The sequence below is a fragment of the Lactuca serriola genome, chromosome 5 (assembly GCF_051521515.1).
Source record: "Lactuca serriola cultivar US96UC23 chromosome 5, Lser_US96UC23_V15, whole genome shotgun sequence".
NCBI classification, from domain to species: domain Eukaryota; kingdom Viridiplantae; phylum Streptophyta; class Magnoliopsida; order Asterales; family Asteraceae; genus Lactuca; species Lactuca serriola.
The window spans coordinates 94793136-94799041 of record NC_136412.1 but is presented as its reverse complement, the minus strand read 5'-3'; the positions used below and the strand labels follow the sequence as shown (position 1 = coordinate 94799041).

The 5906-nt window shown below is 43.0% G+C and overlaps 1 non-coding gene across 1 annotated transcript; it reads left to right on the top strand.

Moving 5' to 3' along the window:
• Positions 1-264: 264 nt before the first annotated feature.
• Positions 265-338, top strand: TRNAP-GGG (transfer RNA proline (anticodon GGG)). The gene has a single exon. It is a non-coding gene; the product is annotated as a tRNA-Pro (tRNA).
• The last annotated feature ends 5568 nt before the right edge of the window (positions 339-5906 follow it).

Here is a 5906-nt window from a genome sequence, read left to right as displayed (position 1 = left end):
TCATATATATACAGAGCTAATTCCAATAGACTTATTGGAGGGTCCCATTGGCGTGCATCCAGTAGGAATTGAACCTATGAATTCGCCAATTATGAGTTGGGTGCTTTAACCATTCAGCCATGGATGGAAGTATTTTATTATTATTATATGTTAAATGAGAACAAAAAGACGAAATGGACATAAAAATTCTAGATTTTAATAGAGGAGATAACGATGTGAAAAACAAGACAAGAATTCTCTACAATGACACTGTAGACCAATGGAAGGGATGTAGCGCAGCTTGGTAGCGCGTTTGTTTGGGGTACAAAATGTCACGGGTTCAAATCCTGTCATCCCTACCTATTACTGCTCAAAGATAGGACAAGGAGGACCAACGAGCCTCTGCAGCAATAGCTAGCTGCATCCCGAGCTGAAGTTAAGGAACTCCGAGCACGTCAAAGGTCTCATGAACGACATCTTCAGGAAGTTATGCGTCAACTAGCTGATCTGAGGGTTCGCCCAACGGGTGCCTGTCGCCCGTAGAAGATGTCAAATCATCTCACTCTTTTGTTTAAGGACTAGCCTTTTCTTTCTAAGCTCAGTAAAGCACTTGTCTGTAAACATTCCTAACTTTGAAAGTACTCTAATTAGGCCTCTAGACTGCCAAAACCTTCCTTTTGGTTTGATGTAAGACCTATTGTTAGGTCGCTTTTCCCGAACTTGTAGTACATCATTAATGCCAGTAATTGGCAGTTAACTATTCTATTGCTATGACTCTCTCTCTAATTTTGAACTATGTTGATTTAGTCCATGAAACACTCTTATCATACTTGCAATAGACTCTTACTATTGCAATCATTTCTATGAACTTTCAGTAAAAGATGCCTCCTCGCAAGCGCCCAACCAGAGGCAGACCAGCAACTCAAACCCCTCCTCCACCACCTCCTCCTCCGCAGTTCGATCCAGTGCTGTTTCAAACAGTTGTGACCGCAGCTGTGACGGCAGCCATGGCTCAAATGAACTCTGGTGATGTGAGCGGTGGCAACTCTAGATTTCGTGAAGTCCATCAAAGGGCGCAGGGATGTACTTATAAGGACTTCATGAAATGCAAACCCACTTTCTTCGATGGGACCGGAGGAATTCTAGCATTGTCTCAGTGGTTCGAAAGAACTGAGGCTGTCTTTGAAATGTGCTCATGCCCTGAGGAGAGCAAAATAAAGTTCGCTACTGCCACCCTCACTAACAGGGCTCTGACATGGTGGAACGGTCATGTCAGTGCACTCTCTTTGGTAACAGCCAACGCCATGGGCTGGGACACACTGAAGGACCTCATGAGAGGGGAGTACTGCCCTTGGGGCGAAATTCAGAAACTTGAGGATGAACTTTGGAACCTCAAGATGAAAGGGACCGACCTAACAGCTTACACAGCCAGGTTCTGCAACTTGGCGGCTATGTGTCCCAACATGATCCCTTCGGAGAGCAAGAAGATTGAACGATACATTTGGGGTTTAATGCCCCCGTATCGAGGAAGCACTCTAGCCTCACGCCCTACGACCTTTGACAACACCAAGGAATTGGCCCAGAGGTTAATTGATCATGAGGTTCCTTCCACACCAGCAACAACCCTGGCAAATACCACCGCACCACCCAAATCATCCGACAACAAGAGGAAGCGTGGGGAACAAAAGAAGGGCAAAAAGAATTAATCTTCTTCTAAAAATCAACAGATTGTGGCTGTCCATGCTGCCACCACTCCTGCTACCCCTGCACCGGCAAAAGCTTATGTTGGGAACCTGCCGAAGTGTCCCAAGTTCCCATTTCATCACAACGGCCCCTGCCGTGAATTGCAATGCACCAACTGCGGCCGGAAGGGCCATAGTGTCCGGTTTTGCAGAGCCCAACCCAAACCCATCTCGCAAGTCCCCAGTTCGGGAGTGACCCAGACCTGTTATGGCTGCGGTGAAGCTGGCCATTTCAAGAAAAGCTGTCCGATGGCTGGTGTAACATATACGTTTTGAAATCGTGTTTTAAGTAAATAATATTATGAAATATTATGTGAATTTGAATGTTGAGTTCTAACAGATAGTTTTTACTAGAATTGAAGTAAAACTATGTTTAGAATCATTCAGAAAGTATTGGAAGTCTTATGAGATTCCAATTAAAAGCCAAATAGTAAAATATAGCGAAAATATAAAATCTGGAATAAGTAAAATTTTATTATTGAAAGTTATAGATAATCTCGTTAGAACCATTTAGGCGAAAACCTCATCGAAATCCGAGTTATAACGAAGAAGTTATGACCAAACGAAGTTTCGTGATAAATCCGGACAATACATTGTCGCGTAAAAATTTAGTTTTCGATAAACTAGTTTTTAGCCTTAGTGATGTAAATGAAAGTTGTAGAACTCGTGAAAATAATCAACTTTCATATAAAGACCGTTTGAATCTGACTTCGTATGAGGAAGTTATGATTTTTCGAAGTTTCAGCTTAGCAGTAGACAGCTAAAAACTCGAATTTTAGATCGAGTGATTTTTAGCCGACACAACCTAAACGAGAATTGAAGGTCTCGTCATTAGTAGTGCAACGGTAAAAAGTCTGACGAAAACGGACGTCGGATGAAGAAGTTATGAATTTTTAACGGATTTTCCTGTCCCGGTCTGTTAAAAATAATAATATTAAAATTAAAGTCAAAATTAGCCGACGAAGTCTAAACGAAAGTTGTAGAGCATAATTCTAGCTTCGCGTGCATATAAAGAACGACAAAAACGGAGCTCGTATGCGAAAGTTATGGATTTTAGAAGTTTTTGCACATTTTTCAAGAAAATTCGCATAAATAGTGAAATGCCACGTCACCCTCGCTCGGAGTTGGCCACGTATCTGAAGCTGCTGCATGGCAATGCCCGAGAAGCGACGCGTGTCGCACAGGAGTCCGAAGTCGTCACGTGGTACTCGCATGCCTGCCTCGTGCCCTACTCGCGTGTCGCATGCTGATTCGACCGAGGGTGCGGTCCAATGGCTATCCGACGCGCCTCGCATTGATCACCCTCGCATGCGCAACCCACCTGCGAGCCACCTGCTGTCCGAGCTGAAGACCGAGCCGAAGACCCAACCGATGACGCGCCTGAAGCTGATGACTCCTTGCATCCGAGCCTCGCTGGAGCCCTGCGAAGCTGCCATCTGGTCCGAACCTCGTAGCCACCTGTCTCCTTCCCTTCGCTTCGGATCCGAAGCTCAGCCCTATATAAGGGGTGCGAGCCCTCTCGGCTAGTTTTAGAAATTTGGAATTTTCACCCCCTCTTTCAATATTTTTACGATCCCGACATCCCCCAAAGCCCCGATACTGATTCTAAAGCCCGAAACACGCCCCGAGACTCTCGAGAATCCCGAAAAATTTATCTTTTCGGTTTCGAAGCTCTACCTTCGCAGAGCTCGGTTTTCAAGAAAATTCCCGGTTTTCAACAACGAAAGTCATATTTAGAGCCGAAGTACTGTCCAAATTAATATTTTAGCCCCCGGTTATTTCACGGTGAGTTTAATATATAGAAATAATTGTATGTTATGTGTTATATGTGCTACGTGCTTTTTAGTGTTATTATTCTGGGTTATTTTCCCGGGTTATTTTTAATTGCTATTTTTAATAGCAAAGAAATACCTTTGACCATGTGATCAGTGAAAGGACTTAGATTCACGTTGGTACTGGTATGTAGCCTTTGGCCATGTGGAACATGTCTCCGTAAGAGAATGAATTCTATTCTATGGTAGTGGCAGAAGGTTAGATAGGGCTATAAGCCTGAAATCTACCGAAATGTTAAGTTGTATATCTTCTGTGCCGTTTGGGCCAAAGCTTTATTGATGTATATCAAGCACGGAAATTGTTATGTCACATTGATTGTATATCTTTAAATCAAATCAATGATCGATATGGAATGTTTGTCACATGATTCACATATGCCCTTGTTGTTCCTTGTTCCTCTTTGCTTCTGCCCTATTAAAGTATATATATGGCATAACGTTATATTGTATCTATTATTGAACTCATTAAGCGTGTCCGCTTACCCTCTCGATGTTTAACAAATTGCAGGAGATAAACATCCAGTATAGTTATATACTGGTAGAAGATTTTTGAATAGTTTGAAACTATTGTATCGATGGAAGCTTATGAATAGTTTGAAACTATTGTATTTTGCACTCCCATATGTATAAAACTATAGAATCCTGGGAAGTTATGTAATATATAACACTTTAAAATAGTCGGTTTGTATCTAGTAGTTTGTAATCTCTTTATCAATGTAAAATATTGTTTTTATGAATATGCAAGTAGCATGTTTTGGAGTAACTATATTGTCGAGTATGAAAGTTTGGGTCTTTCATAAATACGAAAGTTAGGGTCTCTCAGCTGGGAATGCGGGAGGAACAGGAAGACTACTCGCTATTGGACATAACGAAGCAGTAGCGGATCCCGCAGTAGTTACGGGTACGTTCCTTCTCAACAACTCTTATGCCTGTGTCTTATTCGATAGTGGTGCAGAAAGAAGCTTCATAAACGAAAACTTTAAACACTTAAACAATCCCCACAACCACTAAAAGAAACATTCGTCGTAGAAATGGCTAACGGAAAGACCGAAAGCTCTAACGAAATTTACATAGGTTGTACCCTCACGTTAGACGATCATTCATTCCCAATCGATCTCATACCAGTCTCGATCAAGAGTTTCGATGTCATTGTTGGCATGGACTGGTTGAGTCTTCATTGCGCTAGTATTCTATGCTTCGACAAAGCCATTCGCCTAAATCCACTGAATCACGAAACTCTGTTAATCTACTAAGACAAACTCGGTACGAGCCTTCGTATCATCTCAAATATTCAAGCCCAGAAATACTTGTGTAAGGATTGCCGCGAATTTCTTGCACACATCGTCGACACAAGCCAGAAAGCGAAAGATCCAAAAGACATCCCTGTTGTGTGTGATTTCCCTGACGTCTTTCCAGAGGACCTTCCAGGTTTACCTTCCAAACGTCAAGTTGAGTTTAGAATCGACCTAGTCCCAGGAGCTACCCCCGTAGCTAAGTCGCCCTATCGTTTAGCGCCTGTCGAGATGCAAGAACTATCCGATCAACTTAACAAGCTGCTCAGCAAGGTCTTTATAAGACCAAGCTTCTCACCCTGGGGAGCTCCGGTCTTGTTCGTGAAGAAGAAGGATGGATCGTTCTGTATGTGCATCGATTATAGGGAACTCAACAAACTCACGGTCAAAAATCTCTACCCTCTTCCCTGTATCGATGACTTATTCGACCAACTACAAGGAGCGAGTTACTTTTCCAAGATTGATCTTAGGTCCGGGTATCACCAGTTACGAGTACTTGAGGAGGATGTGCCGAAGACAGCCTTCTGAACTCGTTACGGGCACTATGAGTTCGTAGTGATGCCCTTTGGACTGAGGTGTTCATGGACTTGATGAATAGGGTGTGTCGTCCATACTTAGATCAGTTCGTTATCTTCTTTATTGATGATATACTCGTCTACTCTCGGAGCGAGGAAGAACACAAGAATCATCTACGACAAGTCTTGGAAACCCTGCGATCGGAGAAGTTATCCGCGAAGTTCTCTAAGTGCGAGTTTTGGATTCGAAGAGTTGAATTCTTAGGACACGTGGTTAGTGAAGAAGGAATCCACGTGGATCCATCCAAGATTAAAGCCATTGAGAACTGGTCAGCTCCGAAGACGCCTACAGAAATTCGTCAATTTCTAGGCCTCGCTGGCTACTACCGCAGATTCATTCAGAACTTCTCCCAGAATACGAAACCTCTTACCACATTGACACAGAAAGGCGTAACATTCGACTGGGGAGAGAAGCAGGATAATGCATTCCAGACCCTAAAGCAAGCTCTATGTACCGCACCGATATTATCCCTTCCCAAAGGGACA